Consider the following 11834-nt stretch of genomic DNA (forward strand, 5'->3'; position numbering starts at 1 on the left):
AGACCGCGTGGTGTGTCCTTCTGTAATGAGTAATCGACTTCTAACAGACCCTCCTTGCAAATTCAGATTTTTACCTATATATGGTTTTCTAGAGTGGCATCCACCCACTTGTGCCAGGAGAGTTCACCGAAGGTACCAGAGTGGGGAATGAATTCGCAGAGGCGATTCTCCATTGGGGGTTTGGGGTTCGTGAGGAAAGGCAACCCACTTATGGGGCAGAAGCACAGGCACAGGACACTGGGTGCAGGGCCGGGGTGGGTCGTGTGCAGGCACCATGTCCTGGATAGATTTTTCGTGAATGCGGTGGTCACGGTGAGGAGGCAGCCCAGCCTCGGTGGGTTTTCTCTGGACAGATGATTTCCAGTGTGTGATTCCAAATAAGCACTTTTAGGTGGTTCAGTAACCACTTACGATAGAGGCAGAAAGGTGCAAAGAATTGGTGGTCCATGAAGCCTGTAGGTTCATCTCACTCATTCATCTTTGCTCAACATGAATGATTGAATTCTTACTGTGGTGGGCAGAATAATGGCCCCCCAAGGATGCCCACTTCCCTATCCCTGGAATCTGTGGACAGATATGTTACGTTGAGTGATAAAGGGGAATTGAGGTTGCAGGGGGAATGAAGGTAGCAAATCAGCTGACTCTGAGATAAGGAGATTATCCTGGTTTGGCCTAAATGGAATCGCAAGGGGCCTTTCAAAGTGGAGGAAGGAGGCAGAAGACGAGGTCAGAGTGATACCACGTGGGAAGCACGCACCCCACCGTGGCTGGCTCTGAAGATGGAAGATGCCACGAACTGTGGCATGCAGGCAGCCTCTAAAAGCTGGAAAGAGCAAGGAAACTGAGTTTCCTGAGAGCTCCCAGAAAGGAACACATCCCTGCCAGGCTGGATTTTAGCCCAGCCAAACTTGCACTCCTGATTCTACACCTGTTATATGTGTGTTGTAAGCCACTATGTTTGTGGTCATTTGTGGCGGCCCCGGGGCACTAATTTATCCTCTAAGTGCCAGGTCCTGCACCAGGTTATGGGAGGTCAAAGTCAAATGAGGCGTGGTTCCCACCCTCACCAGGCTCTCAGTCCCGAGAGAAGGCAGTTGGCCAATCAGCAGCTGAAGTGTGGAAAGCAGGTATGGGGTGATCTGGGTGGCTGTGGTGGAGGCAGATGGCTGTGCTTGGGGAAGGCTTCCCAGAGCTAACTTTTGAAGAATGGACTTGAAGGGTTATCCCGTGAAGGAGGGCCTGGGGAAAGCCATCCTGAACAGCAGGGCCACCGGCAGGGTCAGAGGGGCTAGAAATGCAGAGGCTGCAACAAGAGCAAGCCGGCCCAAGAGCTGAACTGGGCAGCTGGAATCTCACCCCAAGAGCTACAGGGGAGTATCCAGAGGGTTTTGAGTGCAGAACTGACATGTTTTGATCAACCTGACTGCAGAAATCAGCCAGAAGCAGAGCATGTCAAAAATAGAGCCATGTGGATCAAAATAAAGGCTTGTGGGGCCCTGGGTTGAGAGGGAGCAACCTGCCCAGGGGAGAGCATGGTGAGCAGCACCCCCAGACCTTCCCCTCCACTCTTCCTCATCCAAGTCTAGATTGCTTAGGTATTGCTGGACCTGCTGCAGAGAAATCAGTAGGACCCACGGACTGGCCCCCTTCCCCTCGCCTCCTTTGTGCTTTTCTTTTCCCCCTGGGCAAGGGCACCCAGGGAAAGAGGCAGATGGAGAATGAAGTTGTGGTCACAGGCAGGGCGCTAGGCCTGTCATTCTTTCGTAAATTAAATGTAAGCTATAAAAATGGATTATTTAAGGAATAATTTCCATGATTTTCTAATATAAAAAAGCAGGGACAAATGCTGTGATAAATTACAGAGCCAGAATGAAGAGAGGCATTTCATTAATTTAACGAGCTGGCTGAAAACGCCATCCCTGTGGAATCAGGGGCTGCCTTGGGCCCTGCCAGGCTGCAGCTGGCTTTGTATGGCACTTGACCCCTCCACCACAAGCTGGGGGCCACCCTGGGCAGGGAGTCCTTCCCTGGTGGGCTGAGGCCTGGGCTGCCTGCAGGGTGTGGTGGAGGGCAGCAGGAAAAACAAGTCAGGTCTCCTGGCGCTGCCTGGGGGCTCGGCTCAGCCCTCAGGATGGCTGTGGCTTCATGTCTGGACTTGCATGACAGCTGGTTGGGCAAGTTGGGCTGATTGGGCAGGTGGGAGACCAGTAGAAGACCGGAATCTGGGCTTTGGAAGGTCGAGGTCAAGTCCAGACACTCAGCTAAACCTCCTGTCCTCAGCCCAAGCCAAGGGACCCTCCCCTGCAAATACACACATTCTTGGCTTTGTAGCCAAGCGAGGCAGGTGGTCTTCAAGTAGGAGCCCAAGTTCATTTCTCCCATGACTGAGCTCAAGGACCCCCCTACTTCTGTCCTAGTCCTCATGAGCAAGCCTCCGCCCTCCTTTCTAGCTGTGCTAGCTAAGTCCTGCCTTGCCACTTCTTTTCCAGTTTTGGGGGGGTTCCTGGGTGATCATGATGGCACTAACATTTTATTTCATGCCCCCAGATACTATATTACATGCTCTGTAAACATTATCTCATTTAATCCCCTCGACAACCCCACTTTGTTCCCATTTTACAGATGTGAATGAAGCCTGAGGCTCAAGGGCTTAAGCCATTTCCCCCACTAACTTGTAGTGCATGGCAGAGTCAGGATTCAAGCCCAGGTATCAGACCAATTGAGCCAGTCTCTCTCCTCTGTGGCCCTGGCCTGTCCCAACCTCTTCTCCATGGTCCTCAAGAGTCCTTATTAAACAAGTCCTGGGGTGGGATTGCTTGAGCCAAGAGGGGAGACTTCTGGTTTGGCGTGGCTGCTTTCAGAAGCAGCATTTCCCAGCTGCCTTCAGAGCTGGATCATCACCCCAGCAGACCTGCCTCACATGCCATTGTGTGGTTGCCAAATTGAACAGCAAAATGAGGATGAAAGGACTGGCATTTTTCCTGGTTCCCGGAGCCCTTCCTTTCCCCAATCTTTCTCTCCTGTCTCATCTGGCACACACCTCTCTCACCTGCACCCTCTACTGCCAGGCCCAGAAAATACAAATTCTCCTTCTCCAGAAGCCCATTCCTTCATTCAGCCCTGCCACAAACGCTGATCAAGCATATTCCATTTGCTGGGTGCTGAGCTATAGATAGAGTCAAAGGCCTAAATCTGCCTCCCGGAAGTTCCAAGCAAACAGGTGACAATTCTGCATGGCGAGTGTGCAGGGGCTGAAGGATTCCAGAGAATCGGGGCTCTTTCCCTAGTCTGGGGAGGCAGGGGACACTTCTTGGAGAAGGGGATATTTACAGAAACTCCCAAAATGACAAGAAAAGCATAGAAGAGCTCTTGGGCCAGGGGCACGGCACATGCAGCTGCCTGCCGGAGGGAGGCTGGAAGGAGCAATGGCATGGCATCTTGAAAGCCAAGGCAGGCCGTTGAAGGAGTTTCAAAGCAACAGGAGCAAACCTCCTTTCAGAAAGATGAATCCAGCGCCAGCATGGAGCACAGATCAGAGGGCTGTAGAGAGGAGGCTTTGGGCAAGAAAAGGTGCTGGCTTGGGCAAAGGCAGAGGCTAGGGGCAGGGAGAGTTAGGGAGAGATTTGCACTTATTCGAAGATGGCTTTGGGCATTGTTATCAGATGGAAATTTCCAGGAAAACTAGACTAAAAAGGAAGCAGAAGAGAAAAAGCAGCCATTTGCCTCCTAGACCCCTTCCCGATCCCTCCGGCTCTCAGAACTGGCCGGCCGGCCGTGTGTTATTTCCATGGCCAATCTTGAGCTTTCACGGATGCATTCCTCAGAATAGAGCGAGCAACACCTTACCGACACTTGTGTGATTCATGATCCCGGTAACGGGCGCTTGCCCGGGAAGCTGTCTTGGCTTCTGCAGTCATTGGCGTCTAATTGATTTAATACATCAGCTAAGGAACTGCTGTTTCCTGAATGAAACTTAAAATTGCATTGACTCTACAGCTGCAGCTGAGAAGGACTTCACTCCAAAAGCCCAGCAGCCCGATCAGCCCGATCCCAGGTGGTACTGAGATCGCAGAGACTGGCGTGGAGTTAATGACTGCGCCTTTGATCTGGCATCTTCTGCTTCTCCCCGTGGGGAGGCATGAACCCAGGAGAAATCAGGGAGCAGCGTTGGAGGCTCTTTAATGGGTGGCATTGGCCACTTGTAAGAAAACAGTTTTCCCTCCACCCCCAACCCCACCCCCCACACAGCAGGGTGAGGATAATGAATGTTCTATGAGCAGCTCTCATCTGAAGGGAACTAATTGATTCCAATTTTCATTTTACCGGATCCCATAATTCTTTATTATGCCTTCCTTTACGACTTAGAAGGCTTTGGCGCTGAGCTGCTGTATAACAGGAGGGCTGTGTAATCCACACGATAATCATTTATTCACCAGCAGGACAAATGTGCCTTGTTGTCATTAAGAGGATGCACGACTCCTACCCGTCGCCCTTCTTTTCCCATCCGAGACAGGTGTGTCAATCCCAGAGCTGCGGGAAAAGTCATCTTCCCCTCTGAGAAAGAAGGGAACCGGAGGCCTCCAAGGAATTTCACAGATGAATCTGAAATCTCAGCCTCCTCTCCTTGGACATTCTAAGACAAATGGAAGGTTTCTGGGAAAATCGTGCTTTGAGATGGATCCCTGGTGGCGGGTGGCTTGAGACAAAATTCATTTAAGGAGAAGGGATACGTCTACGTCTCTATAAGGGCAGGTGTTCACCTCCCTAAAGCTGGCTGGGCAAAGTTCCAGAAAGCCAGGTTATTCGGCAGGTTTTGAAAGACAGGTCATTGCTGTTCTGTCCTCTTTGCAAAACCCACAAAAAGCTCCTCCCTGCAGCTGACTTCACAGCTTCCTGAAGGCACGGCCTCATTCACTCACTCACTCATTCACCCTCTTACTCCACACACATTTATCAAGTCCCTGCAGCGTGTCAGGCACTGGGAATATAGAGATGAATAACACTCGTGGCCCTGTTGTCAAGGAACCGACTTTCTGGTAAGGGAGGAAGAGAAAAGCAAGCAAATAAAAGAGCTACAGAGCTGGGTGCAAGCAGGGAAAGAAGCAGTTACAGGGGAGGGCAGGGTGAGCTGGGGTCTGGGAAGGCCTCACAGAGCTGGGGAGCCATGAGATCATTCAGGCAGTGTGGGGTGGAGAACGCAAAGGCTTGTAACCAGAAAATGACTTTAGGGAATGGTTAGCAGCTTATATGGCTGGTGTGGGAAGTTTAAGAGGAGGAATGGCTGAGGTTTGGTGAGCTAAGTCACAAGGGCTGTGCCTGCCAAGCTAAGCAATTTAGGTTTTGTTCTGAAGGCAGCGGGGAGCCGGGACCAGGACAGGTTTTGTTTTGTTTTTGTTTTGGTTTGTTTGTTTGTTTTTGTGAGACAGAGTCTCCCTCTGTTGCCCAGGCTGGAGTGCAATGGCGCGATCTCAGCTTACTACAACCTCTGCCTCCGGGCTCAAGCAATTCTTGTGCCTCTGCCTCTCAAATAGCTGGGATTACAGAAATTTGCCACCACATCTGGCTAATTTTTGTATTTTTAGTAGAGACAGGATTTCGCCATGTTGGCCATGGCTGGTCTCGAACTCCTGGCCTCAAGTGATCCTTCTGCCTCAGCCTTCCAAAGTGTTGGAATTACAGGTTTAAGCCCATGTGCCTGGCCCAAGTTTTTAAGAAAAAAAGAAACACTATCCAATGTGCAATGTATGCATTTTAGAAAGATCCCTCTGGCTGCATGGGGAGAAGTTTTGGAAGGGAAGATTGGATAGGGATGCATGAAAACCTGACCTAGGATGTAGTCAGTCATCATGGCAAGGAGGGGAGGAGGTGAGACACCAAGGAGATACAAATCTCCAGGACTCCAGGAGTCATGGGACGTGGAGGGTGAGAGAGAACCGGGGGGCTGAATTTTACTCCTGAGATCCCGGCTTGGGAAGCTGCATAGATGATGTTGTTTTAGGAACGCTTGCAGTTGTAAGAGAAACTTAACAGAGATCTAAGCAATAAGGGCACTTAATTATTTTCACACATTGAGAAGTCTGGATGTGAACCTTTTAGGGCTAGCTTAACATTTCAATAGTGTCATTAAAGACCCAGGATTTTTATTTTTTTTTCTGCTCTTCTACTTTTTTGTTTTTTTTGAGACAGAGTTTTGCTCTCGTCGCCCAGGCTGGAGTGCAATGTTGTGATCTCAGCTCACTGCAACCTCCACCTCCTGGGTTCAAGGGACTCTCCTGCCTCAGCTTCCCCAGTAGCTGGGATTACAGGTGCCCGCCACCATGCACCATGCCTGTCTAATTGTTTTGTATTTTTAGTAGAGATGGGGTTTCACCATATTGGCCAGGCTGGTCTTGAACTTCTGACCTCAGGTGATCTGCCTGCCTCGGCCTCCCAAAGTGCTGGGATTACCGGCATGAGCCACCGCACCTGGCCTCTCCTACCATCCTTGATGCACTGGCTTTTTACCTCACGGTTGTAAGATGGCTGCTGCTGCGCTGGATATTTTCATGACATTCAAGGCAAGTAAAAGGGGAAAGAGGTGGTCACAGCCACATGTCTGTTACCTTTTATCAAGAAAACGAAAACTTTGGCCATCCTTAGCTACAGGGAGATTGGGAAAATTAGTTTTTAACTTTTTAACTTTTCTAGCACTAGAGTGGAGGCAAGTAAGGAAGAAGGGGATTGGGCATGGGTTATTGACTTGGCAGTGTCACCAACCAAGATGGAAAAACTCAGAGGAAAAGCCAGCATAGCCCTGTGCCCTGGGCTAAGAGGGGTGTGGGAGAAAGAGCAGCCTGTACCGGCGAGGGTTATGGGGCAGCAGGTGATATATGGGGAAAGCTTGGGGCAGTGTGTTCTTCGCTTCCAGATCATTCAGTTAGTGGGAGGCGCTGGAAAGAGGTGGAGGGTGGCAGGAAGAGAGAAGTTCAAGCATTCCCCTCCTTCCCTGTCTTCAGTGGCTGCGTCTCTTTGCAGGCTCTGGCTCCAGCCTGCTCTGGTTCCACCTTCCCCTGGTTAACCTCAGGCCCTCCTCCCTCTGTCCCTCCAGACAGAACTGATGGCTCCTTCCTGCTGTTGCTCGTGTCTGGGCTGCCTTACTATGGCAGTTTGGCTTCTCAGCTCTCCACCCTGCCCCACTGCCCATGTAATCAGTTCCTTAGATTATATTCTGTCTGTTTCAAATCCTCAGAAGGGCTTCTGTTTTCCTGGTTGGACTCTAACTGCTACATCTGTCTTTGAAGAGGCTGGGGGTAGGGAGAGGTTTAAAGGAGTTTGTTTCCTGAAATAACGGTCACAGGAGGTCCCAATAAACAGAGACAGAAAGAGAGGGAAGCAGACCAGTGCTGGATCGGAGAAGCCGAACTGAAAGCAGGAGAGGGAAGAGGGAAGACTGCTTCTTGGCTTCCTGAGGTTAACAGGGACGGGAGGCCTGGCCAGAAGGGATCCACAGTTGGAAACTTCAGTAGATGGGAGGGCAGGGGGATCCTGGATGCAGGTCGGCTACTTCTAGCCTGGGCTGGAACCTGTAGTCGTCTGATATCCTGGAGTAGGCGGGGATGAGGTGTCGGCCACTGTTTACAGAGAGCAAATTCAAGATGTGGAAACTGCCCAGTGTGCTTAGTGCAAAGAGTGAGGAAACAGGACAGGACTCCTACATTTGCACTCTCTGCTTAGTGACCTACAGTTTTGCTTCTGGTGATCTGTTAGTACATAACGACAAGGCTTGCATCATGGAAAGTTCTGCCAAGGCTCAAGTTGGGGAGGTCAGTTTTATCCATCAGGAGATGCTCTGTTATGCAGCAGTAACAAGCAACCCCCAAACCTCAGGGTTTTAATACCTTGAAAGTCTATTTCTCACTCAGGCTACATGTCCATTGTAGTTCCACAGGGGGGCTCTGTGGCTGTCAATCACCCAGGTACCTATCTGGTCACATGTGTCCCTGAGTACTGCAGCTCTGGGGAAGAAACATGGCATGTTGTGTGCTAGCTCTTAAAGTTTCCACCCAGGAAAACTGTCATTTCTGTTCACGTTGCATTGGCCAAAGCAAGGCACACGTTCACCCCTAACTTCATTGCCCAGGAGGAGACATGGAATCTTTGGAAAGAGATCTGGTGAATGCATCCCAACCGAAGTGGTCTGGCACTTAGCCAACTACACTGCTGCTGCTGCCACTTGGAAAGTCATTCACACTCTAGTAATAGTTAGAGCACCTACATTGTGGTAGCAGCTCTGCCTGTGTTCACTGTGATGAAAGCTCTAGGAAGGCAGGTGTCTCTATTTTGATCATTGATGTAGCTCAGGCACCTAGAAGAGCAATCAACACATATTAGGTGTCCAACAAATATTGGTAGGATGAATTATTAACTCATCAAATCTCACGACAACCTTGATGCAGTAGGTATTGTAAGTATCTCCATTTTTCAAAGGAAGAAGCTTAGGTTTAGAAAAGTTAAGTAAATTGCCCAGAGCTGAACATCTTGACTTAGAAATCATTGGATCCCACATAGACCTGGTCTGAGCTCCTCTCCTCTCCCTTGCCTGTGCTTCTCTCCAAGACACTGCTCTCCCCTACATCAGTCTGTCGTGGGGGACACCTTATCACCTCTGAGAGGCAGGAGAGTGTTTGCTACGCATTTTCCCCTGGGGAATGTTATTGCATTCTCCTTCCACAGGCTGATGGGTGGATGGCAGGTGTCCTCAGCTCTCAAATCCCCTGCACATGCTTTGGGTCATGTGGCAGGTCCACTCCTGCCCTGCAAACATCAGAGCATCTGTGACAACCTGGGACAGAGGGGATGGACCTCAGTGTGCACAGGGTCACACACGCCATTACTTTTCTGGAAATGTCACCTGTGGGAGAATTATCTGACCATCCCCATTCAATTGGCATGTATCAGACCTACTGTGTGCTGGACACCATCTTTGGTGCTGGCCTTGACTTTTGAGTAACTCACAGTGAAGTGGAATCCTTCAAGACGGAGATGATTTTCTTTTTGAAGATGAAGGAAAGCCCCAGACTATGGATAGTGACAGTGGGAACAGCCAGCACCTCAAAACTCTCCACAGCACTAGGCATAGTTATCTGAAGTATGTTCATCCCCGTTGGTAGAATCAGAGTTGTGTTTCTAGAGCTCTGTCACACCACCTAGGGTGGTGGGCTTTGGGCTTCTTTTGGCTTTGCCCGGTGGTGTCTGTTCCCCTTTCTATGGGCAATGGCCCCTCACCTTCCCCTGGAGGTCCTCCTGTCCCCGGGTGCAGCATGAGGGGACTGTTGACCCAGGCGCCCTTCCCTCTGCTGACCAAGGTTAATGCAAAGATACAGATCCCTCCTGGTACTGGGTCCCTAGAGAAGGTGCCCAGTGGTACCCACCACTGTGATCTTGGACCTCTCTCTGTTTCTGTCCCATTTTCTCTGCTTCTGTGAGCCCTCCTCTGCCCACCTCCATCATACAGAGCTCTTTCTATGCAGCTTAGACAGAGTTGCCAGTCTACTGCATGCAACCAAAATAACCTAACTGACGTACACAGGGATACTAATTCCAGAGCTGGAGGGCAACTTAAGGGCCATTTGATCCAACCCTTTAATCCTGTTGCTGAACAAATCAAGACCCAAGAGTCAATTGAAGTCTGGAGAGTGGACGTAATGGCAGGCAGCCACTGAGAGCTCTCTGTGAGTCAGCTGTTCTACTGAGCCTCCCAGGCAAGTCAACAAGCCAACAGGAGGGTTGGCGTTCCCATCTGAGAGTCAGGAAGGTGCTGGGCAACTTTCTCAGACCCACACAGATTGGAAGTAGCAGGACCCATGTCTGAACCCAGGCACTCTGGTTCCAGATCTGAGCTGGCCCCCCAGGGGTGCTCTTCCTCTTGTGGTTTGCCTGGGGGAAAATATAAGTGAGAAGACTGGAACCCCGGGGCTCCTGGGTCCTGCAAAGGGTCTGCCCACGGCCCTCCATCAAGTACACAGCCAACAGATTCCAATCAGACTCATTTGTATATTTTTTCCCTTCCTTCATTCTATGGGTCTGGCAGGGTCCCCACTTTTCTGTTTTGGAGATGGTTCCTTGAAAACCTCTTGGGTACCCAAGGAATTCAAGCAGCAGATGCCTGTCACAGGATTTCCTTCGCCACCATGGTCAAGGGATCTTGCCTGTCAACAGCAAAGGCCAGGCCTGGGAGCCCAGAGAGCTGTACCTCTCAGAGCCATTGAAAGATAATTTGGGAGACTTAGCCAAAGCAGTGGCCCTGATGCTCCCCTCTGGGGCACACTGTACCCCCTACTTGTGCTCCTTCAACTGACATGTCCCCACTCTAGGGTATACCACTGGGGTGAGTCTCACTGGTCAGGGAAGGCTCGACGGCAAAGGCTTACTACCACCTGGTCCTAACCAAATCCTACACATCCAGCTACAGAGGCCTCAGCCAGGCCTCTCACAGCCCTCTCAGCCCAAAGAGGGAGACCCTGCCCTCCGCGCTCACTCCCTTTCTGTACCCTGCCAACTTCAGCTGGGCAGGCCTCACCCAAATGCCAGGACAAGCTCTCCTCTTCTCTTTGGCATTTCCAGAAGGAAAGGGAGTGTCCTCAGCCTTGAATCGGGGCTCCTGTGGGACTCCCAGTCCTGCTTGTTCCACCTCACTAGCAGTGACAGTGGAGCCTCCTCCCTGCTTTGCCCCAGCAGCCAGCAACCCTCACCAGAGCAAGCCATTATCTTTCTCAGGAACAGCAGGGCAGCCTCACACTGCTGCAGGGGACAGGAAGGAAGCTCCCTCTGTCAGCAGGGAGAGGAATGAACCCCAGGATTTCACATCTAGGAGCGTTTAAGTGTCCATGCTAATCTGTACATGGCTTGTTTGGTGCCTTCCAAGACAGAGGAGCAGAGCCAAGTGGCTTGTTCTTTGAGTTTCTCCCTCCCCGAGAGTAGAAGGAGGGCTTTCCAGTCATCTCCCCACACACTCTTCCACTCCTCCAAGATTTAGGGAGAGATGACAGGGGGCATGATAGTGCACAAAGGAGGTCTTGCCTCTGTTAGTGCTGAGCAGGGCAGACGGGCTTTAAACAGGCAATGACAGGGAGGGGCAGTGTATTAGTCTGTTTTCATGTTGCTAATAAAGACATACCTGAGACTGGGTAATTTATAAAGAAAAATATGTTTAATGGACTCACAGTTCCACGTGGTTGGGGAGGCCTCAAAATCATGGCAGAAAATGAAGGAAGAGCAAAGTAATGTCTACATGGCAGCAGGCAAGAGGGCTTGTGTGGGGCAACTCCCATTTAAAACCCCATCAGATCTCGTGAGACTTATTCACTACCGTGAGAACAGTATGGGGAAACGACCCCCATGATTCCATTATCTCCACCTGCCCCACCCTTGACACATGGGGATTATTACAATTCAAGGTGAGATTTGTCTGGGAACACAGAGTCAAACCATATCAGGCCGTGGGGAGGATCTGGAGCCCAAGGAAAGCATCCCTTGGTGGGGGCCAGGGGGACTTTGAGGCTGATGTTTAGGGGGATCCCTATAGTTTAGCAGGCTTGGGTGGGCGGGGTGGAGAGAGAACGATCCAGGCAGAGAGCATGGGTCACCTGACAAACCCAGCAAAGATCTGAACACGAAAACTGGATTTCAAGAGGAACGGGGGTGAGGACGTTAAATTCAACAATCAATTGAACACCTGCTGTGCTCTCAGTGTTGGGAGAGAGGGAACCAAGGGCTGGCCAGGTTAGGGAGGGTTTGTTCCAATTTTATGCTGTGAGCAATGGGAGTCATTTACATATCTTAAGCACATTCTCATC

The sequence above is a fragment of the Trachypithecus francoisi genome, unplaced genomic scaffold, assembly GCF_009764315.1.
Source record: "Trachypithecus francoisi isolate TF-2019V2 unplaced genomic scaffold, Tfra_2.0 Lachesis_group20, whole genome shotgun sequence".
NCBI classification, from domain to species: Eukaryota; Metazoa; Chordata; class Mammalia; order Primates; family Cercopithecidae; genus Trachypithecus; species Trachypithecus francoisi.